Source organism: Ranitomeya variabilis, chromosome 2 (genome assembly GCF_051348905.1).
Source record: "Ranitomeya variabilis isolate aRanVar5 chromosome 2, aRanVar5.hap1, whole genome shotgun sequence".
NCBI classification, from domain to species: domain Eukaryota; kingdom Metazoa; phylum Chordata; class Amphibia; order Anura; family Dendrobatidae; genus Ranitomeya; species Ranitomeya variabilis.
Genome location: NC_135233.1, coordinates 577194827 through 577219580, shown reverse-complemented (window position 1 = coordinate 577219580; position 24754 = coordinate 577194827).

Sequence of the window (24754 nt, the reverse complement as noted above, 5' to 3'; positions counted from 1 at the left end):
TAAAGTGATGTCTGGCCACGCGGCCAAAGTTGAAGTGAATGCCCAGCCTTAGGATAGGCATTAATGTGCAATCTGTAGGCATCTTACCCTTAGGGATCAGCAGTATGAAAGTGCCACACTCCATGGAGCACTGTGGCCCCTTCCCTGATCTTCTAGGCATAGTGGTGTGTCTTTATGGGGGTCATAAATGAACTGCAAGTCTAACTGGAGAAAGCCCAGATCGCGGGTCTATCTTGATTTACCATTGGAAGCGCCAGTCGCAGAGTCATCGTTACATAACCTTCAGACATTACTGTGTAATCTGACGGAGTTTAATATTTCCATCCTTCAGTCTCCATGTGACATAAATATTTCAGCTCTTTTCTGTAAAACTGAATTCCTTTTCCTGCTTTTAAACCGCGCTCTGGTGAGATATAACACCGAAAGGTCATCATTTATTTACCACTTTAAAGGGACAAGTGAATAAATGATTTTAATTTCTGTGTACCTACCGGGCAGGGAATGAGAGAAAGCAGAAGATAGGTGGCTACCGTCATCCAGGTGAGGCTATGTTATTTGCCAAGAGACCCATCACTCAGGGGCAGTGGGCATGGACGCAGGGGTCCGCAGCGTTTCATACAGCCAGCGGATTGGGTAGCATGTACCCGCTGCCTGGTGCCCTTTAATCTTACTTATCAAAGACTCTTTTTTTAGTTGCATAAATGAACTGGAAGAAAAAAAATTTCAACTGTCCCAAGTGCTTGAAGGCTTCACATTACGACATCTGCCTCAGATGTGCACGATGCACACGGAAAGTGTTTAGGAGCAGTATTATACAGCCGGCATTATACAGCCGGCACCCGAGTCTAACAGCCGCCATTGGCGCTAGCTTCAATTGTCACTGTGTCATTTAAGAGACCGGAAAAGGGAAAAAAATCACCAGGGCAATGGAAGTAATTCTGCGCTTACTGGAAAAATGACATCCGCGATTGGAATAAATGCTGGTTTACTGTCAACGCTTTTCAGTGTCACACCGACTCCTTCTTCAGGACAACTATACATAGAAGCAGTAACAATACACATGCTTGGATGGGTTGTTACCGACATCTGGTGAGAATTTCATGTCAATAGCACCAAGCACAATGCTGAGCGTCGGATGTAGTGGTATAAGGCAAACTGCCTCTGTACCCTGGACCTATGGAACCGTGTCCTGTGCAGTGACGGATCACACTACTTTATCTGGCATCTGACGGACGACTCTGGATTTGGTGAATGCCAGGAGAACGTTACCCGCCTGATCGCATTGTGCCCACTGGAGCAGGGATAATACCATGAGCTTGTTTTTCGAGTGTCAGTCTAAACCTGTAAGTTGCGGTGAAGAAAAATCTCAATACGTTAACAGACCAGAGAACTCCATAATCTTGTAGAAAGTCTTCCAAGAAAAGTGGAAAATGTTCCAGCTCCAAACAGGGGACCAATTCTGTGTTAATGCCTATGGATGTAGAACGGGAGGTCATAAAAGCTCCTGCTGGTGTGATGTGTAGGCGTCCCAATACTTTTGTCCATAGAGTGTATGGTGCCACTAGGTGGCAGTCATGTGCAGACAAATGCTGAGAGCTGCTCCGCTATATATATGCACACTCTTCTTAGATGAGCCATGTAGCGGCAGGTCGCCTGGCATTGAACCGCGTGCTTCACTTGATAAAGCTTTTGATTACAGTAGTTATGCAATAAAGAACTGCTGAATAATATGGTGACACAAGCCTACTGCGTAGGATTTTTTTTTTCCAGTAAAAATAATTCTGTGATCAGTTATACGATTTGCCAGTAAAATATAATGGCTTGGCCTTTTTGGGGATATTTCCAGCATGGAAATCTGGCCATAGATGCACTGTGGAAAAGAAAATTAGTGACCGAACCAATTTTGACCTTACTGACCAGCCCGATTTTTACAATTCTGACCACTGTCACTTTAGGAGGTTATAACTCTGGAACGCTTCAATGTATCCCACTGATTCTGAGAATGTTTTTTCATGACATATTGTACTTCATAGTAAAAATTCTTTGACATGAATTGCGTTTATTTATGAAAAAAACGGAAATTTGGCAAAAATGTTGAAAATTTAGCAATTTTCAAACTTTTAATTTTCATGCCCTTAAATCAGAAAGATATGTCACACAAAATAATTAATAAATAACATTTCCCACATGCCTACTTTACATCAGCACAATTTTGGAAACATAATTTTTTTTTTTGTTAGGACATTATAAGAGTTAAAAGTTGAGCAGCAATTTCAAATTTTTCCAACAGAATTTACAAAACCTTTTTATTTTGGGTCCATCTCACATTTGAAGTGAGTTTGAGGGGTCAATATGACAGAAATACCCAAATGTGACACCATTCTAAAAACTGTACCCATCAAGGTGCGCAAAACTCAAAAGTCAAGAAGTTTATTAACCCTTCAGGTGCTTAACGAGAACCAAATCAATGTGGAAGGAAAAAATGAACATTTTACTTTTTTCACAAAAATTTTTACTTTGGACCCAAACTTGTTTATTTCAAAGGAGCATCAGGAGAAAATGGACCACAAAATTTGTTGTGCAATTTCTCCTGAGTACGCCGATACCCCATATGTGGGAACAAGCCACTGTTTGGGTGCATGGCAGGGCTCAGAAGGGAGGGAGCACCGTTTGACTTTTTGAACACAAAATTGGCTGGAATCAATGGCGGCGCCATGTCGCGTTTGGAGACCCCCTGATTTGCTTAAACAGTGGAACCCCCAATTCTAACTTCAACCCTAACACACCCCTAACCCCAACACACCCATAACCCTAATCCTAACCACAACCATAGCCCCAACCCTAACCCTTGCCACAAGCTTAACCCTAGTCCCAGCCCTAACCCTAGCCCAACCTTAATCCTATCTCTAACCTCAACCCTAACCCTACCCCCAACCCTAACCCTAACTGCAAAGAATGAAAAAAATATATATTTTTTATTTCATTATTTTTACCTAAATAAGGGGGTGACAAAGGGTTTTTTTTTTATTTGATCACTTTGATAGGGTCTATCACAGTGATCAAAATGAACCAATAGGAAAAATCTCCCATTGTTGCCAGGTACCGGCTGGCAGATCTCGGTGTTGCATTGCTCATGCACCTGCCATTTTCTTCCGGGAAGACGACATGGAGGGCCGGGGATGGAGCCTGAGGGTCCACGGATGGCAGAGGTACTAGGGGGGGGGGGCTAGGGGGACCCCATTTCCTCTCTCTACTCTGGTATGCTAGATCATGTAAGAGGAGAGAGAAATGAATTGAAAATCAGACTTTTTTTTGTGATCGCCATTATTCTGTGAATAATGGCGATCACAAGACTGGGGATGGTAAAAACCATCCCGAATCATGTTCTCTGGGGTCTCCGCTACCCCTGGTAACCGAGACTACGGAGATTTTCCAACGTTGGGGGCGCTATACACTAATTTCTCAGTGCCGATTAAAAAGTGGCGCTGAAGAATAAGTACTCTTAACTGCCGCCGTTAAAAGGCGTATCAGCGGTCTTTAAGGGCTTAAAAACTGGTTGTCCTGCCTTTGGGTAAAGTCTGCAGTCACATAGAGTAACTGCAGACTTGTGAATCCTCACAATGCTCAGTGTCAGAGTTCTCCGTTGCCGGCGTCATAAACTGGCATGTGCATTAACACAAGCATGTGATTTGCATACCTGTGGTCACAAGTCAACTAGACATGGGTTGCCTCTCCCAATGCAAGTAAAATGAGCAAGGCTGGGCATGTCTAGTCAGAATGAGGCTGGAAGTATGCAAAGAGCAAACTTGCATACCTCCCAACCATCCCGGATCCAGCGGGACTGTCCCGATTTTGACAGTCAGCCCCGCGAACCCGGGCGGGACATTAGTTGTCCCGCACTGGTTGGGAGGTGTGTACATCACCCGGCAGGGCCGTATCACGTGCCTAGGGTGGGGACAATGCAGGGGGCGGCACCTGAGCAAGGTTTGTTGTTGGTTTTTTTTTTGTTTGTTTTTTTATAAAAGCTGGGTCACCTCCCGACCGACCCCGCCCAACCGCACGCCCGGCCGCCTCCCACCCACCCTCCTTGAAGACAATACTCACCCTGCTCCAGCGATGCCTGGTCTTGGCTTCTGCAGCGCTACTGAATGAGCGGTCACGTTGTACCGCTCATTAAGGTCATGAATATGCGCATATTCATGACCTTAATGAGCGGTATCACATGACCGCTCACGCAGGAAGAAGGTGCTGCGCCGGGAGTCGGGACAGAGCGAGAGAGATGTCGGCGCGACCGCGCGGTGAGGAACAGGTAAGTATGAGGGTCGGGGGGACAGGGTAAGGGGGATGAAGGAGGACGGTAAGCCGCGCCATTCAAGATGGGAGTGGGGGGTGGGATGGAGAGATGAGCCATGCATACAGGGAGGGAATATGAGCCATGCACACAGGGGGAGGGGGAATATGAGCCATGCATGGGGGGGAATATGAGCCATGCATACAGGAGGGGGGGGAATATGAGCCATGCATATGGGGGGGAATATGAGCCATGCATACAGGAGGGGGAAATATGACCAATGCATACGGGGGGAATATGAGCCATGCATACAGGGGGGGTAATATGAGCCATGCATACAGGGGGGGCGGGAATATGAGCCATGCATACAGGAGGGGAAAATATGAGCCATGAATACAGGGGGAGGGGGAATATGAGCCATGCATACAGGGGGGAATATGAGCCATGCATACAGGAGTGGGGGTCATTATACAGTATTAAGCATCATGTGGGATCATTATACAGTATGGAGAACTGTGTGGCCATTATACAGTATGAAGCATCATGTGTGGCCATTATACAGTATTGAGCATCTTGTGTGGCCATTATACAGTATGGAGAACTGTGTGTGGCCATTATACAGTATGGAGCATCATGTGGAGCCATTATACAGCAAGGAGCATCATGTGTGGCGATTATACAGTATGGAGCATCATGTGTGGCCATTATACAGTGCGCAGCATCATGTGTGGCCATAATACAGTATGGAGCATAATGTGGCCAATGGCCATTATACAGTATGGAGCATCATCTGTGGCCATTATACAGTATGGAGCATCATGTGGCCATTATACAGTATTGGGCATCATGTGTGGCCAATATACAGTATGGAGCATCATGTGTGGCCATTATACAGTATGGAGCATCATGTGTGGCCATTATACAGTGCGCAGCATCATGTGTGGCCATAATACAGTATGGAGCATAATGTGGCCAATGGCCATTATACAGTATGGAGCATCATGTGGCCATTATACAGTATGGAGCATCATGTGCCCATTATACTGTATGGAGCATCACGTGGGGCCAGTACACTATACGCATCATTTGGGGCCATTATACAGTATGGAGCATAATGTGGCCATTATACAGTATGGAGCATTATGTGTGGCCATTATACAGTATGGGGCACTGTGTGGCCATTATACAGTATGAAGAATCATGTGGAGCCATTATACAGTATGGAGCATCATGTGTGGCCATTATACAGTACGCAGCATCATGTGTGGCCATTATACAGTATGAAGCATCATGTGGGGCTATTATACAGTATGGAGCATAATGTGGCCAATGGCCATTATACAGTATGGAGCGTCATGTGTGGCCATTATACAGTATGGAGCATCATGTGGCCGTTATACAGTATGGAGCATCATGTGTGGCCTTTATACAGTATGCAGCATCATGTGGGCCCATTATACTGTATGGAGCATCACGTGGGGCCAGTACACTGTACGCAGCATCATTTGGGACCATTATACAGTATGGAGCGTCATGTGTGGCCATTATACAGTATGGAGCGTCATGTGTGGCCATTATACCGCCCCTATTGGACAAACAATCAGTAGATTTGGTTTCCAGTACCATCTCTATGCTGACGACACCCAATTATACACTTCTGCTCCTGTTATCACGCCGACCTTTTTAGAAAATACCAGTGATTGTCTTACCGCTGTCTCTAACATCATGTCCTCCCTCTATCTGAAACTGAACCTGTCAAAAACTGAACTCCTCGTGTTCTCTCCCTCTACTAACCTACCTTTGCCTGACATTGCCATCTCCGTGTGCAGTTCCATCATTACTCCAAAGCAACATGCCCGCTGTCTTGGGGTCATCCTTGATTCCGAGCTTTCATTCACCCCCCACATCCAATCACTGGCTCGCTCTTATCTGCATCTCAAAAACATTTCTAGAATTTGCCCTTTTCTTACTTTCGACTCTGCAAAAACTCTTACTGTCTCACTCATTCATTCTCGTCTAGACTATTGTAACTCTCTACTAATCGGCCTCCCTCTTACCAAACTCTCCTTGCTCCAATCTGTCCTGAATGCTGCTGCCAGGATCATATTCCTCACCAACCGTTACACCGATGCCTCTACCTTGTGCCAGTCATTACACTGGCTACCCATCCACTCCAGAATCCAGTACAAAACTACTACCCTCATCCACAAAGCACTCCATAGCTCAGCACCACCCTACATCTCCTCTCTGGTCTCAGTCTACCACCCTACCCGTGCCCTCCGCTCCACTAATGACCTCAGGTTAGCATCCTCAATAATCAGAACCTCCCACTCCCGTCTCCAAGACTTTACACGTGCTGCGCCAATTCTTTGGAATGCACTACCTAGGTTAATACGATTAATCCCCCAATCCCCACAGTTTTAAGCGCGCCCTAAAAACTCATTTGTTCAGATTGGCCTACCGCCTCAACGCATTAACCTAACTATCCCTGTGTGGCCTATTAAAAAAAAAATAAATAAATAAAAAAAAAAAACATAATCAGGTTCCTCGCATCGTGTTCTCATACACTTTATGCAGTTAATAGCCCTCTGTGCCTGTACTGCTACATACTTAGGCAGTTAACTGGTTCATGCAGCTTTACATGAACACCCGAGCCTTACACTACGGATGGTCCAAATAACTAAAGCAATTGTTACCATTCACCTCCCGTGTCTCCCCTTTTCCTCATAGTTTGTAAGCTTGCGAGCAGGGCCCTCATTCCTCCTGGTATCTGTTTTGAACTGTGATTTCTGTTATGCTGTAATGTCTATTGTCTGTACAAGTCCCCTCTATAAGTTGTAAAGCGCTGCGGAATATGTTGGCGCTATATAAATAAAAATTATTATTATTATTATTATTATACAGTATGGAGCGTCATGTGTGGCCATATTTTTTTTTGTTTATAATTATTGTTTACGAAACATTGTGATCAGAAGTGCTAAATGGGTGTGGTTGGGGTGTGACTAGTTGTGAAATGGGTGTGGTCAGAGGTGTGGCCTAAAATTTTCCACGGCGTGCTGCACGCGCCGCTGACTTTGTCCCTATTTCCCTTCCTCGAAAGTTGGGAGGTATGAACTTGCGGTCTCTTGACTTCTCGCCCTCGGCACCGGAGAATCCTGACAGCTCGCATACTGCAATGTTATGGTTCTCAATGGCAAGAGAACATAGCCCAGCAAAACATACGAACTAGCTCTTGGAAGGATGGAAACTAAACTGACCATGAACTAAACCTGCCGCACAACTAACAGTAGCCGGGTAGCGTAGCCTGCGTTTTATCCCTAGACGCCCAGCGCCGGCCGGAGGACTAACTAATCCTGGCAGAGGAAAATATAGTCCTGGCTCACCTCTAGAGAAATTTCCCCGAAAGGCAGACAGAGGCCCCCACAAATATTGGCGGTGATTTTAGATTAAATGACAAACGTAGTATGAAAATAGGTTTAGCAAAATTGAGGTCCGCTTACTAGATAGCAGGAAGACAGAAAGGGCACTTTCATGGTCAGCTGAAAACCCTATCAAAATACCATCCTGAAATTACTTTAAGACTCTAGTATTAACTCATAACATCAGAGTGGCAATTTCAGATCACAAGAGCTTTCCAGACACAGAAACGAAACTACAGCTGTGAACTGGAACAAAATGCAAAAACAAACAAGGACTAAGTCCAACTTAGCTGGGAGTTGTCTAGCAGCAGGAACATGCACAGAAAGGCTTCTGATTACAATGTTGACCGGCATGGAAGTGACAGAGGAGCAAGGCTAAATAGCGACTCCCACATCCTGATGGAAACAGGTGAACAGAGAGGATGATGCACACCAGCTCAATTCCACCAGTGGCCACCGGGGGAGCCCAAAATCCAATTTCACAACAGTACCCCCCCCCTCAAGGAGGGGGCACCGAACCCTCACCAGAACCACCAGGGCGATCAGGATGAGCCCTATGAAAGGCACGGACCAAATCGGAGGCATGAACATCAGAGGCAGTCACCCAAGAATTATCCTCCTGACCGTATCCCTTCCATTTGACCAGATACTGGAGTTTCCGTCTGGAAACACGGGAGTCCAAGATTTTTTCCACAACGTACTCCAACTCGCCCTCAACCAACACCGGAGCAGGAGGCTCAACGGAAGGCACAACCGGTACCTCATACCTGCGCAATAATGACCGATGAAAAACATTATGAATAGAAAAAGATGCAGGGAGGTCCAAACGGAAGGACACAGGGTTAAGAATCTCCAATATCTTGTACGGGCCGATGAACCGAGGCTTAAACTTGGGAGAAGAAACCCTCATAGGGACAAAACGAGAAGACAACCACACCAAGTCCCCAACACAAAGCCGAGGACCAACCCGACGCCAGCGGTTGGTAAAAAGCTGAGTCTTCTCCTGGGACAACTTCAAATTGTCCACTACCTGCCCCCAAATCTGATGCAACCTCTCCACCACAGCATCCACTCCAGGACAATCCGAAGATTCCACCTGACCAGAAGAAAATCGAGGATGAAACCCCGAATTACAGAAAAAGGGAGACACCAAGGTGGCAGAACTGGCCCGATTATTGAGGGCAAACTCCGCTAAAGGCAAAAAAGCAACCCAATCATCCTGATCTGCAGACACAAAACACCTCAAATATGTCTCCAAGGTCTGATTCGTCCGCTCGGTCTGGCCATTAGTCTGAGGATGGAAAGCAGACGAGAAAGACAAATCTATGCCCATCCTAGCACAGAATGCTCGCCAAAATCTAGACACGAATTGGGTACCTCTGTCAGAAACGATATTCTCCAGAATACCATGCAAACGGACCACATTTTGAAAAAACAGAGGAACCAACTCGGAAGAAGAAGGCAACTTAGGCAGGGGAACCAAATGGACCATCTTAGAGAAACGATCACACACCACCCAGATGACAGACATCTTCTGAGAAACAGGAAGATCCGAAATAAAATCCATCGAGATGTGCGTCCAGGGCCTCTTCGGGATAGGCAAGGGCAACAACAATCCACTAGCCCGAGAACAACAAGGCTTGGCCCGAGCACAAACGTCACAAGACTGCACGAAGCCTCGCACATCTCGAGACAGGGAAGGCCACCAGAAGGACCTTGCCACCAAATCCCTGGTACCAAAGATTCCAGGATGACCTGCCAACGCAGAAGAATGAACCTCAGAAATGACTTTACTGGTCCAATCATCAGGAACAAACAGTCTACCAGGTGGGCAACGATCAGGTCTATCCGCCTGAAACTCCTGCAAGGCCCGCCGCAGGTCTGGAGAAACGGCAGACAATATCACTCCATCCTTAAGGATACCTGTAGGTTCAGAATTACCAGGGGAGTCAGGCTCAAAACTCCTAGAAAGGGCATCCGCCTTAACATTCTTAGAACCCGGCAGGTAGGACACCACAAAATTAAACCGAGAGAAAAACAACGACCAGCGCGCCTGTCTAGGATTCAGGCGTCTGGCGGACTCAAGATAAATTAGATTTTTGTGGTCAGTCAATACCACCACCTGATGTCTAGCCCCCTCAAGCCAATGACGCCACTCCTCAAAAGCCCACTTCATGGCCAAAAGCTCCCGATTCCCAACATCATAATTCCGCTCGGCGGGCGAAAATTTACGCGAGAAAAAGGCACAAGGTCTCATCACGGAGCAATCGGAACTTCTCTGCGACAAAACCGCCCCAGCTCCGATTTCAGAAGCGTCGACCTCAACCTGAAAAGGAAGAGCAACATCAGGCTGACGCAACACAGGGGCGGAAGAAAAGCGTCGCTTAAGCTCCCGAAAGGCCTCCACAGCAGCAGGGGACCAATCAGCAACATCAGCACCCTTCTTAGTCAAATCAGTCAATGGTTTAACAACATCAGAAAAACCAGCAATAAATCGACGATAAAAGTTAGCAAAGCCCAAAAATTTCTGAAGACTCTTAAGAGAAGAGGGTTGCGTCCAATCACAAATAGCCTGAACCTTGACAGGATCCATCTCGATGGAAGAGGGGGAAAAAATATATCCCAAAAAGGAAATCTTTTGAACCCCAAAAACGCACTTAGAACCCTTCACACACAAGGAATTAGACCGCAAAACCTGAAAAACCCTCCTGACCTGCTGGACATGAGAGTCCCAGTCATCCGAAAAAATCAAAATATCATCCAGATACACAATCATAAATTTATCCAAATAATCACGGAAAATGTCATGCATAAAGGACTGAAAGACTGAAGGGGCATTTGAAAGACCAAAAGGCATCACCAAATACTCAAAGTGGCCCTCGGGCGTATTAAATGCGGTTTTCCACTCATCCCCCTGCTTAATTCGCACCAAATTATACGCCCCACGAAGATCTATCTTAGAGAACCACTTGGCCCCCTTTATGCGAGCAAACAAATCAGTCAGCAGTGGCAACGGATATTGATATTTAACCGTGATTTTATTCAAAAGCCGATAATCAATGCACGGCCTCAAAGAGCCATCTTTCTTAGCCACAAAGAAAAAACCGGCTCCTAAGGGAGATGACGAAGGACGAATATGTCCCTTTTCCAAGGACTCCTTTATATATTCTCGCATAGCAGCATGTTCAGGCACAGACAGATTAAATAAACGACCCTTAGGGTATTTACTACCCGGAATCAAATCTATGGCACAATCGCACTCCCGGTGCGGAGGTAATGAACCAAGCTTAGGTTCTTCAAAAACGTCACGATATTCAGTCAAGAATTCAGGAATCTCAGAGGGAATAGATGATGAAATGGAAACCACAGGTACGTCCCCATGCGTCCCCTTACATCCCCAGCTTAACACAGACATAGCTTTCCAGTCAAGGACTGGGTTATGAGATTGCAGCCATGGCAATCCAAGCACCAACACATCATGTAGGTTATACAGCACAAGAAAGCGAATAATCTCCTGGTGATCCGGATTAATCCGCATAGTTACTTGTGTCCAGTATTGTGGTTTATTGCTAGCCAATGGGGTGGAGTCAATCCCCTTCAGGGGTATAGGAGTTTCAAGAGGCTCCAAATCATACCCACAGCGTTTGGCAAAGGACCAATCCATAAGACTCAAAGCGGCGCCAGAGTCGACATAGGCATCCGCGGTAATAGATGATAAAGAACAAATCAGGGTCACAGATAGAATAAACTTAGACTGTAAAGTGCCAATTGAAACAGACTTATCAAGCTTCTTAGTACGCTTAGAGCATGCTGATATAACATGAGTTGAATCACCGCAATAGAAGCACAACCCATTTTTTCGTCTAAAATTCTGCCGTTCACTTCTGGACAGAATTCTATCACATTGCATATTCTCTGGCGTCTTCTCAGTAGACACCGCCAAATGGTGCACAGGTTTGCGCTCCCGCAGACGCCTATCGATCTGGATAGCCATTGTCATGGACTCATTCAGACCCGCAGGCACAGGGAACCCCACCATAACATCCTTAATGGCATCAGAGAGACCCTCTCTAAAATTCGCCGCCAGGGCGCACTCATTCCACTGAGTAAGCACAGCCCATTTACGGAATTTCTGGCAGTATATTTCAGCTTCGTCTTGCCCCTGAGATAGGGACATCAAGGCCTTTTCCGCCTGAAGTTCTAACTGAGGTTCCTCATAAAGCAACCCCAAGGCCAGAAAAAACGCATCCACATTGAGCAACGCAGGATCCCCTGGAGCCAATGCAAAAGCCCAATCCTGAGGGTCGCCCCGGAGCAAAGAAATCACAATCCTGACCTGCTGAGCAGGATCTCCAGCAGAGCGAGATTTCAGGGACAAAAACAACTTGCAATTATTTTTGAAATTTTGAAAGCAAGATCTATTCCCCGAGAAAAATTCAGGCAAAGGAATTCTAGGTTCAGATATAGGAACATGAACAACAAAATCTTGTAAGTTTTGAACTTTCGTGGTGAGATTATTCAAACCTGCAGCTAAACTCTGAATATCCATTTTAAACAGGTGAACACAGAGCCATTCCAGGATTAGAAGGAGAGAGAGAGAGAAAGACTGCAATATAGGCAGACTTGCAAGAGATTCAATTACAAGCACACTCAGAACTGAGGGAAAAAAAAAAAAAAAAAAATCTTCAGCAGACTTCTCTTTTCTCTCCTTTCTCTGTCAATTAATTTAACCCTTTTAGGCCGGTCAAACTGTTATGGTTCTCAATGGCAAGAGAACATAGCCCAGCAAAACATACGAACTAGCTCTTGGAAGGATGGAAACTAAACTGACCATGAACTAAACCTGCCGCACAACTAACAGTAGCCGGGTAGCGTAGCCTGCGTTTTATCCCTAGACGCCCAGCGCCGGCCGGAGGACTAACTAATCCTGGCAGAGGAAAATATAGTCCTGGCTCACCTCTAGAGAAATTTCCCCGAAAGGCAGACAGAGGCCCCCACAAATATTGGCGGTGATTTTAGATTAAATGACAAACGTAGTATGAAAATAGGTTTAGCAAAATTGAGGTCCGCTTACTAGATAGCAGGAAGACAGAAAGGGCACTTTCATGGTCAGCTGAAAACCCTATCAAAATACCATCCTGAAATTACTTTAAGACTCTAGTATTAACTCATAACATCAGAGTGGCAATTTCAGATCACAAGAGCTTTCCAGACACAGAAACGAAACTACAGCTGTGAACTGGAACAAAATGCAAAAACAAACAAGGACTAAGTCCAACTTAGCTGGGAGTTGTCTAGCAGCAGGAACATGCACAGAAAGGCTTCTGATTACAATGTTGACCGGCATGGAAGTGACAGAGGAGCAAGGCTAAATAGCGACTCCCACATCCTGATGGAAACAGGTGAACAGAGAGGATGATGCACACCAGTTCAATTCCACCAGTGGCCACCGGGGGAGCCCAAAATCCAATTTCACAACACTGCAAGCTGTGAGGATTCACAAGTCTGCAGACACATAAAATAATTTCAGACGTGACCACAAGGCCAGCAGCCACTTAAGTAACACAAACAACGATAAATGCTGCCAATTTTCTTTCTATGAGGGTTCACAAGTCTGCATTCACATAGAGTGACTGCGCACTTGTATCCAAAGCCTGGACAATCTCCTTTACCTGATCACGTCCATTTAGTACTGGATTTACATCTTTGTGGAGTGCCCTGGTATGAGCCATAATAAGGTTTGTGATTGAAAACCACTCTCTTCTATGCCTTTTGAACTCCAAATTAATAAGATTTGTTTTATGAGCGCTCGGGAAATCAATACAGCACGGCCTATCACAAGAACGGTCCTTTCCTTAATTTAAAGAGGCCCTATGAGGAATCCTGACTTGTCTGTAAATGTAATTTCCAGTATTTACCTTGACTTCTGGAGCACATCATGTAAATCTAATTTTCCTCCTACACAAATGTATAAATTGACAACTGGGTGTTACCTGTTCCCTTGTCAGGTGGGTGTGTCAATACACTTTCTGATAATGTCAGCACTGATTGGAGAGTCTGTAACACCCAGTTGTCAGTTTATTCATACATTTCTAATAAGAATAACTGAGGAACAGAATAATGCAGAATTGTAAGAAAATATGTTCCAAACTTATTATATTATGGGGAAATACATGAGTTCAAAAATATTCCTGGTTCCAGATTATTGGGTCATCGTTCCAATCATTTATTCTTATTGTCATATTTGGAGTTGAAAAATATAATTTTTTTTTATAAGAAAATAAAAATACTTTTGTCTACTTTGTTTTTGCCTTTCTTTGAATAAAAAATGATAGGATATTAGGCTGCATATATTTTCAATGTTCTAAACTATATTTTACAAGTATAGTACCGTGCAAAGGTGTTAGACGAGCGTTCAAAAATGCTGCAAAGGGAGAATGGTGTCAGAAACAGAAGTGTTAATAGTTTATTTTTTATCAATTAACCCCTTAATCCCATCTGACGTACTATACCGTCGAGGTGGGGTGGGCCTTAATTCCCACCGACGGTATAGTACGTCATACTGTTTAATGCGACATCGCGACTTAAGTCGCGGTGATCGCATTAAATTGCCGGTGCCATCTTACCTGGATGAAGATGGCGCCGACATCCCCGGGCCTGGCTCCGCCCCCCAGGCCTCTGGATCGCTGTGATTGGCTATTCAATTCTGAACAGCCAATCACAGCGTTCCTCATTGTTTCAGCCAATCGGAGCGGCTGAAACAATGAGGTCGCAGGCTAGGATCGAGTACCGATGTACTCGATCCTAGGGCCGGTGCCTGGCAACGCCAGGCACCGGCACAACCCCCCCGGATTGGCGCGATCGCCGATCGTATCGATCGCGCCAATCGCAAGGCACAGCGGCGGTATTACCGCCGCTGTGCCCTGCTGTACTGGCCTGGATCGGTGCTGCAATAGCACCGATCGTAGGCCAGAGCCTAGTGCAGGCCCAGCAGGGCCTGCAGGAGCTGATTGGCGCGATCAATGCGATCGACGATCGCGCCAATCACAGGGCACAGCGGCGGTAATACCGCCGCTGTGCCCTTCTGTACCGTACGCCCTGCTCCCTGCTGTCCCCCGGTGTAGCGGCCTGGATCGGTGCTGCAATGGCACCGATCACAGGCCAGTGATTAGTGCAGGCCCAGCAGGGCCTGCAGGTGCTGATTGGCGCGATCGATGCGATCGACGATCGCGCCAATCACAGGGCACAGCGGCCGTCACGTTGTGACCGCTGTGTGTGCCCTGCTGGTGACCTGGCAGTGACCTGCCTAGGATAGGAGAGATCCAAGGCAGTTGCCATGGTCACCAAGCCCTGCAGGGATTGGTGGGATCGATGTTATCATTCAATCCCACCAATGACAGCTCACAGCAGCGGTGTGACCGCTCTGTGACCTGTCTGTCACCTGCAGGTGACCTGTGTGACCGCTCTGCAGGGGTCCTCACTCTAGCTGAGGGACTCCTGCTGAGCGGTCACACAGCCAGATCCTGTCTTGCTGGGCCTTGTGGTGCTACAGAAGCCTGTAACACCACAATCCCCTGCGATACAAAAAAAGCGAAAGAAAGAAGAAAGAAAACCAAAGAAAGAAGAGAGACTACAAAAGGTAAGTGCTAACAGCCCCTACCCGGTCTCACTTCACCCCCCCATCCCCCCCTCCATCCATCCCCCCCTCCATCCATCCCCCCCTCCATCCACCCCCCCATCCCCCCCTCCATCCACCCATCCCCCCCTTCCCCCCTCTTTTTTACCCCCTCCGTCCCTCTTTGCGTCGCCGCCGTGCGCACTTTTAGCAGCCGCCGAGCGTTGATTGGTGACGCAGTTCACTGATCAACACTCGTGCTCGCTTTTTTTTCAGCAGCCCCCTTTGCCCAATTCCGTACACCCATCCCGCAGCCGCCAAACTTTGATAAGTGACGCAGTTCACTTATCAGAGCTTGTGCCTGCCGTTTTCCTTTTTTTTTTTCACCACACCTGTGCGCACACCCAGCAGCCGCCGAACTTTGATAAGTGACGCGGTTCACTTATCAAAGCTCTCGTGCCTGCCGTTTTCTTTTTTTTTTTTTTTTTACACATCCCCGTGCGCTCACCCAGCCTCCGCATCTGACCCTTGCCTTCCTTTTCTTTTTTTTTCATCACATCTCCGGGCGCTCACCCCGCCGCGTCTAACCCGTGCTTTCCTTTTTTTTTTTTTTTTTTTCTCCACATCTCCGTGCGCTCACCCCGCCGCATCTAACCCGTGCTTTCCTTTTTTTTTTCCCCACATCTCCGTGCGCTCACCCCGCCGCGTCTAACCCGTGCTTTCCTTTTTCTTTTTTTTTTCCCCACATTTCCGTGCGCTCACCCCGCCGCATCTAACCCGTGCTTTCCTTTTTTTTTCCCCCCACATCTCCGTGCGCTCACCCCGCCGCGTCTAACCCGTGCTTTTTTTTCTTTTTTTCTCACATCCCTGTGCACGCACCCAGCAGCCGCTGAACTTTGATAAGTGACGTGGTTCATTTATCAGAGCTCTCGTGCCTGCGTTTTTTTTTTTCACATCCCCGTTCACACACCCAGCAGCCACTGAACTTTGATAAGTGACGCGGTTCATTTATCAGAGCTCTCGTGCCTGCGTTTTTTTTTTTTTCACATCCCCGTTCACACCCAGCAGCCGCCAAACTTTGATAAGTGACGCGGTTCACTTATCAGAGCTAGGGCCTGCTGTTTTATACTTTTCTTTCACAGGTATTTTTTTTTTCCTTTAGCTTTTTCTTTTCAGAGTAGTTTGCACCAAACACTATCCCCCCACACTTACACAGTTACCAATAAAGTGCACCCAAGCACCACACTTACAAAAAAAATGTCCCGCTCATCTCGTTCGTCCCAACAGCGCTATTCAGCGGAGGAGGCATATTCTTTCCTTGCCTCCGACACTGATAGCGAGGGAGAGGATCCCACTTTTCTTTATTTTTCTGATTCTTCCTCATCCTCTTCCCACTCCTCATCTTCCTCCTCCGGCCCTGCGGAACCGCCACGCAGACGCCGCAGGACAGAAGATGAGGCTAGGCCCATCGTTGATGAAGATGAAGATGAAGCGCCCACCATTGCTGAAGACGAACCAGCGCACCCCACTGCGGACCCCATATGGACCTCGCCACCTGAAAATTACGAGCCACTGATTCCTGATTTTGTGGCAGAATCAGGAATCAAGTTTGACACCACCGGCCTCACAGAACTAGACTTTTTCAAAGTCTTTTTCTCTGAGGCTTTCGTCAACCTCATGGTGGAGCAAACTAATCTGTATGCTCGGCAATTTTTGGACCAAAACTCGGGTTCATCATATTCTAACTGGTCTCCTGTAGACGCAGTTGAAATGATGCAGTTTTGGGGCCTGGTCCTCCACATGGGGATCCTGAAGAAGCCTGAACTTCGGCAATATTGGAGTGTGGATATTTTATATAACACTCCAGTATTCCGAATGGTCATGACCCGGACGCGCTTTGAGGCCATCCATAAGTTCCTGCATTACAACGATAATGCACGGTGTCCCGCACGTGATGACCCCAACTTTGACCGTCTGTTCAAAGTTCGGCCGGTCATCGAACACTTCAACAAAAAGTTTGCAGAAGTGTACGTGCCTCAAAGGGACATCTGCGTGGATGAGTCCTTAATTCATTTTAAGGGGCGGCTTAGATTCCGTCAATACCTGCCCAGCAAGAGGGCCAGGTACGGAATCAAACTCTACAAGCTGTGTGAGAGTACCTCAGGGTACACCCACAGCTTTAGAGTCTACGAAGGGAAGGACAGCAGGATTGAACCGCCTGAGTGTCCTTCTATCCTGGGAGTGAGTGGGAAAATTGTGTGGGATTTGGTGCACCCACTGCTGGATAAAGGTTATCACCTCTATACCGATAACTTTTATTCCAGCATCCCACTCTACAAATCTCTCTTTGCGCGAGGTACCGCAGCTTGCGGTACTGTCCGCAAAAATCAGAGAGGCCTCCCGAAGACGCTACTTGGGCAGATTCTCAGAAAAGGCGAGAGCAAAGCCCAATGTAGCGACCACCTGCTGGTTGTCAAGTACAAGGACAAAAGGGATGTCCTTCTGTTGACCACCATACACGGTGATGGCAGCGCCCTCAGCACTGTACGGGGTACCTCTGCACAGGTCTGCAAACCGGACTGTGTACTGGGGTACAACAAAAACATGGGGGGCGTTGATCTCTCCGATCAACTCCTCCAACCATACAGTGCTTTGAGAAAGGCCAGGGTGTGGTACAAAAAGCTGTCCGTGCACATCGTACAAATGGCAATGCTCAACGCTTTCCTGCTGTCACGATGTGCACGCAACACCGATACGTCGTACCTTCATTTCCAGGAGGTAGTGGTTAAGGCCCTGATGTTTGGCACGAGGGAAGGAGCGGGCTCCAGTACTTCTGGAACTGAAGGTGCACGTGTCGTACCAGGCCAGCATTTTCCTGGGGTGGTCCCGCCAACTGAAAAAAAAGGTAAGCCGCAAAAAAGGTGCCGAGTGTGCTACAAAAGAGGAATTTGAAGTGACACCATATATCAATGCGACACCTGCCCCGACAAACCTGGCCTGTGTATGAAGGATTGCTTTAAATTGTACCACACCTCCATGCACTACTAATTTACTTTACAGGAAATAGAATAATTCCAAAGTTGGCACATCTAGGTACAGTGCCTACAAGTAGTATTCAACCCCCTGCAGATTTAGCAGGTTTACACATTTGGAATTAACTTGGCATTGTGACATTTGGACTGTAGATCAGCCTGGAAGTGTGAAATGCACTGCAGCAAAAAAGAATGTTATTTCTTTGTTTATTTTTTTGTAAAATTGTGAAAAGTCTTTTCAGAGGGTCATTTATTATTCAACCCCTCAACCCACCAGAATTCTGTTTGGTTCCCCTAAAGTATTAAGAAGTAGTTCAGGCACAAAGAACAATAAGCTTCACATGTTTGGATTAATTATCTCTTTTTCCAGCCTTTTCTGACTATTTAAGACCCTCCCCAAACTTGTGAACAGCACTCAAACATGGTCAACATGGGAAAGACAAAGGAGCATTCCAAGGCCATCAGAGACAAGATCGTGGAAGGTCACAAGGCTGGCAAGGGGTACAAAACCCTTTCCAAGGAGTTGGGCCTACCTGTCTCCACTGTTGGGAGCATCATCCGGAAGTGGAAGGCTTATGGAACTACTGTTAGCCTTCCACGGCCTGGACAGCCTTTGAAAGTTTCCTCCCGTGCCGAGGCCAGGCTTGTCTGAAGAATCAAGGCTAACCCAAGGACAACAAGGAAGGAGCTCCGGGAAGATCTCATGGCAGTGGGGACATTGGTTTCAGTCAATACCATAAGTAACGTACTCCACCGCAATGGTCTCCGTTCCAGACGAGCCCGTAAGGTACCTTTACTTTCAAAGCGTCATGTCAAGGCTCGTCTACAGTTTGCTCATGATCACTTGGAGGACTCTGAGACTGACTGGTTCAAGGTTCTCTGGTCTGATGAGACCAAGATCGAGATCTTTGGTGCCAACCACACACGTGACGTTTGGAGACTGGATGGCACTGCATACGACCCCAAGAATACCATCCCTACAGTCAAGCATGGTGGTGGCAGCATCATGCTGTAGGGCTGTTTCTCAGCCAAGGGGCCTGGCCATCTGGTCCGCATCCATGGGAAGATGGATAGCACGGCCTACCTGGAGATTTTGGCCAAGAACCTCCGCTCCTCCATCAAGGATCTTAAGATGGGTCGTCATTTCATCTTCCAACAAGACAACGACCCAAAGCACACAGCCAAGAAAACCAAGGCCTGGTTCAAGAGGCAAAAAATCAAGGTGTTGCAGTGGCCTAGTCAGTCTCCTGACCTTAACACAATTGAAAACTTGTGGAAGGAGCTCAAGATTAAAGTCCACATGAGACACCCAAAGAACCTAGATAACTTGGAGAAGATCTGCATGGAGGAGTGGGCCAAGATAACTCCAGAGACCTGTGCCGGCCTGATCAGGTCTTATAAAAGATGATTATTAGCTGTAATTGCAAACAAAGGTTATTCCACAAAATATTAAACCTAGGGGTTGAATAATAATTGACCCACACTTTTATGTTTAAAATTTATAAAAATTTAACTGAGCAACAAAACTTTTTGGTTTGTAAGATTTATGCATCTGTTAATAAATCCTGCTCTTGTTTGAAGTTTGAAGGCTCTAACTTATTTGCATCTTATTAAACCTGCTAAATCTGCAGGGGGCTGAATACTACTTGTAGGCACTGTAAGTTCTCTGGGGGTCTACTTTCCAAAATGTTGTCACTTGTGGGTTTTTTTCCTGTTTAGGCACATCAGGGGCTCTGCAAACGGAACATGACGCCCGCAGACGATTCCATCAAAGTCTGCATTCAAAAACGTCAGTACTTCCCTTTCGAGCCCCAACGTGTGCCCAAACAGTTTTTTCCCACATGTGGGGTACCAGCGTACTCAGGGCAAATTGGACAACAACTTTTGTGGTCCAATTTCTCCTGTTACCCTTGGGAAATTAAAAAATTGGGGACTAAAAGATCATTTTTGTGGGCAAAAAATTGGATTTTTTATTTTCCCGCACGGGCGGTATAAACTTTAGTGAAACACTTGGGGGTTCAAAGTTCTCACCACACATCTAGACAAGTTCCTTAGGAGGTCTAGTTTCCAAATTGGGGTCACTTGTGGGGGATTTCCACTTTTTAGGCACATCAGGGGCTCGTCAAATGGAACGTGACGGCTGCAGAAGATTCCATCAAAGCCTGCGTTCCAAAACGTCACTACTTCCCTTCCGAGCCCTGACGTGTGCCCAAACAGTAGTTTTCTCCCACATGTGGGGTACCAGCGTACTCAGGGCAAATTGGACAACAACTTTTGTGGTCCAATTTCTCCTGTTACCCTTGGGAAATTAAAAAATTGGGGACTAAAAGATCATTTTTGTGGGCAAAAAATAGGATTTTTTATTTTCCCGCACGGGCGGTATAAACTTTAGTGAAACACTTGGGGGTTCAAAGTTCTCACCACACATCTAGACAAGTTCCTTAGGAGGTCTAGTTTCCAAATTGGGGTCACTTGTGGGGGATTTCCACTTTTTAGGCACATCAGGGGCTCGTCAAATGGAACGTGACGGCTGCAGAAGATTCCATCAAAGCCTGCGTTCCAAAACGTCACTACTTCCCTTCCGAGCCCTGACGTGTGCCCAAACAGTAGTTTTCTCCCACATGTGGGGTACCAGCGTACTCAGGGCAAATTGGACAACAACTTTTGTGGTCCAATTTCTCCTGTTACCCTTGGGAAATTAAAAAATTGGGGACTAAAAGATCATTTTTGTGGGCAAAAAATAGGATTTTTTATTTTCCCGCACGGGCGGTATAAACTTTAGTGAAACACTTGGGGGTTCAAAGTTCTCACCACACATCTAGACAAGTTCCTTAGGAGGTCTAGTTTCCAAATTGGGGTCACTTGTGGGGGATTTCCACTTTTTAGGCACATCAGGGGCTCGTCAAATGGAACGTGACGGCCGCAGAAGATTCCATCAAAGCCTGCGTTCCAAAACGTCACTACTTCCCTTCCGAGCCCTGACGTGTGCCCAAACAGTAGTTTTCTCCCACATGTGGGGTACCAGCGTACTCAGGGCAAATTGGACAACAACTTTTATGGTCCAATTTCTCCTGTTACCCTTGGGAAATTAAAAAATTGGGGACTAAAAGATCATTTTTGTGGGCAAAAAATAGGATTTTTTATTTTCACGCACGGGCGGTATAAACTTCTGTGAAGCACTTGGGGGATAAAAGTGCTCACCACACATCTAGATAAGTTCCTTAGGGGATCTAGTTTCCAAAATGGGGTCACTAGTGGGGGGTTTCCACTGTTTAGGCACATCAGGGGCTCACCAAACGCGACATGGCGTCCAATCTCAATTCCAGCTAATTTTAGCTTGAGAAAGTCTTATGGCGCTCCTTCCCTTCTGAGCCCTGCCATGCGCCTAAACAGTGGTTCCCCCCCACATATGGGGTATTGGCGTACTCAGGACAAATTGGACTACAACTTTTGTCGTCCAATTTCTTCAGTTACCCTTGTGAAAATAAAAAATTGGGGACTAAACCATCATGTTTGTGGAAAAAATAGGATTTTTTATTTTCACGCACGGGCGGTATAAACTTTGGTGAAGCACTTGGGGGATAAAAGTGCTCACCACACATCTAGATAAGTTCCTTAGGGGGTCTAGTTTCCAAAATGGGGTCACTTGTGGGGGGTTTCCACTGTTTAGGCACATCAGGGGCTCACCAAATGCGACATGCCGTCCAATCTCAATTCCAGCTAATTTTAGCTTGAGAAAGTCTTATGGCGCTCCTTCCCTTCTGAGCCCTGCCATGCGCCCGAACAGTGGTTCCGCCCCACATATGGGGTATTGGCGTACTCAGGACAAATTGGACTACAACTTTTGTGGTCCAATTTCTTCAGTTACCCTTGTGAAAATTAAAAATTGGGGACTAAACCATCATGTTTGTGGAAAAAATACGTTTTTTTATTTTCACGTACGGGCGGTATAAACTTCTGTGAAGCACTTGGGGGATAAAAGTGCTCACCACACATCTAGATAAGTTCCTTAGGGGGTCTAGTTTCCAAAATGGGGTCACTTGTGGGGGGTTTCCACTGTTTAGGCACATCAGGGGCTCACCACATCAGGGGCTCACCAAACGCGACATGGCGTCCAATCTCAATTCCAGCTAATTTTAGCTTGAAAAAGTCTTATGGCGCTCCTTCCCTTCTGAGCCCTGCCATGCGCCTAAACAGTGGTTCCGCCCCACATATGGGGTATTGGCGTACTCAGGACAAATTGGACTACAACTTTTGTGGTCCAATTTCTTCAGTTACCCTTGTGAAAATTAAAAATTGGGGACTAAACCATCATGTTTGTGGAAAAAATACGTTTTTTTATTTTCACGTACGGGCGGTATAAACTTCTGTGAAGCACTTGGGGGATAAAAGTGCTCACCACACATCTAGATAAGTTCCTTAGGGGGTCTAGTTTCCAAAATGGGGTCACTTGTGGGGGGTTTCCACTGTTTAGGCACATCAGGGGCTCACCAAACGCGACATGGCGTCCAATCTCAATTCCAGCTAATTTTAGCTTGAAAAAGTCTTATGGCGCTCCTTCCCTTCTGAGCCCTGCCATGCGCCTAAACAGTGGTTCCGCCCCACATATGGGGTATTGGCGTACTCACCCACATATGGGGTATTGGCGTACTCAGGACAAATTGGACTACAACTTTTGTGGTCCAATTTCTTCAGTTACCCTTGTGAAAATTAAAAATTGGGAACTAAACCATCATGTTTGTGGAAAAAATACGTTTTTTTATTTTCACGTACGGGCGGTATAAACTTCTGTGAAGCACTTGGGGGATAAAAGTGCTCACCACACATCTAGATAAGTTCCTTAGGGGGTCTAGTTTCCAAAATGGGGTCACTTGTGGGGGGTTTCTACTGTTTAGGCACATCAGGGGCTCACCAAACGCGACATGGCGTCCAATCTCAATTCCAGCTAATTTTAGCTTGAAAAAGTCTTATGGCGCTCCTTCCCTTCTGAGCCCTGCCATGCTCCCAAACAGTGGTTCCGCCCCACATATGGGGTATTGGCGTACTCAGGACAAATTGGACTACAACTTTTGTGGTCCAATTTCTTCAGTTACCCTTGTGAAAATTAAAAATTGAGGACTAAACCATCATGTTTGTGGAAAAAATACGTTTTTTTATTTTCACGTACGGGCGGTATAAACTTCTGTGAAGCACTTGGGGGATAAAAGTGCTCACCACACATCTAGATAAGTTCCTTAGGGGGTCTAGTTTCCAAAATGGGGTCACTTGTGGGGGGTTTCCACTGTTTAGGCACATCAGGGGCTCACCAAACGCGACATGGCGTCCGATCTCAATTCCAGCTAATTTTAGCTTGAAGAAGTCAAATGGCGCTCCTTCCCTTCTGAGCCCTGCCATGAGCCCAAACAGTGGTACCCCCCCACATATGGGGTATCAGCGTACTCAGGACAAATTGGACAACAACTTTTGCAGTCCAATTTCTCCTGTTACCTTTGGGAAAATAAAAAAAATGTTGCTAAAAGATCGTTTTCATGACTAAAAAGTTAAATTTTCATTTTTTCCTTCAACATTGCTTTAGCTCTCATGAAGCACCAGAAGGGTTAATAAACTTCTTGGATGTGGTTTTGATCAGCTTGAGGGGTGCAGTTTTTAGAATGGTGTCACTTTTGGGTATTTTTTGCTATATAGACCCCTAAATGTGACTTCAAATGTGAGGTGGTCCCTAAAAAAAATGGTTTTGTAAATTTTGTTGTAAAAATGAGAAATTGCTGGTCAACTTTTAACCCTTATAACTCCCTAACAAAAAAAAAATTTGTTTCCAAAATTGTGCTGATGTAAAGTAGACATGTGGGAAATGTTACTTATTAAGTATTTTGTGTGACATATCTCTGTGATTTAAGGGCATAAAAATTCAAATTTGGAAAATTGCAAAATTTTCAAAATTTTCGCCAAATTTCCATTTTTTTGCAAATAAACGCAGGTAATATCAAAGAAATTTTACCACTATCATGAAGTACAATATGTCACGAGAAAACAATGTCAGAATCGCCAAGATCCGTTGAAGCGTTCCAGAGTTATTACCTCATAAAGGGACAGTGGTCAGAATTGTAAAAATTGGCCCGGTCATTAACGTGCAAACCACCCTCGGGGCTTAAGGGGTTAACAATATGAATTAACACAAGAGAAATCTAGATGTAATGTGTGACCACCGTTTGCCTTCAAAGCAGCATCAGTTCTTCTCGGTCACTTGCACACAGTTTTTGAAGGAACTCGGCAGGGAGGATGTTCCAAACATCTTGGAGAATTAACCACAGATGTTCTCTGGACGTCACTTGTGCAAATCCTTCTGTCTCCTCCTGTAATGCCAGACAGACTGGATAATGTGAAATGAGGGCTCTTG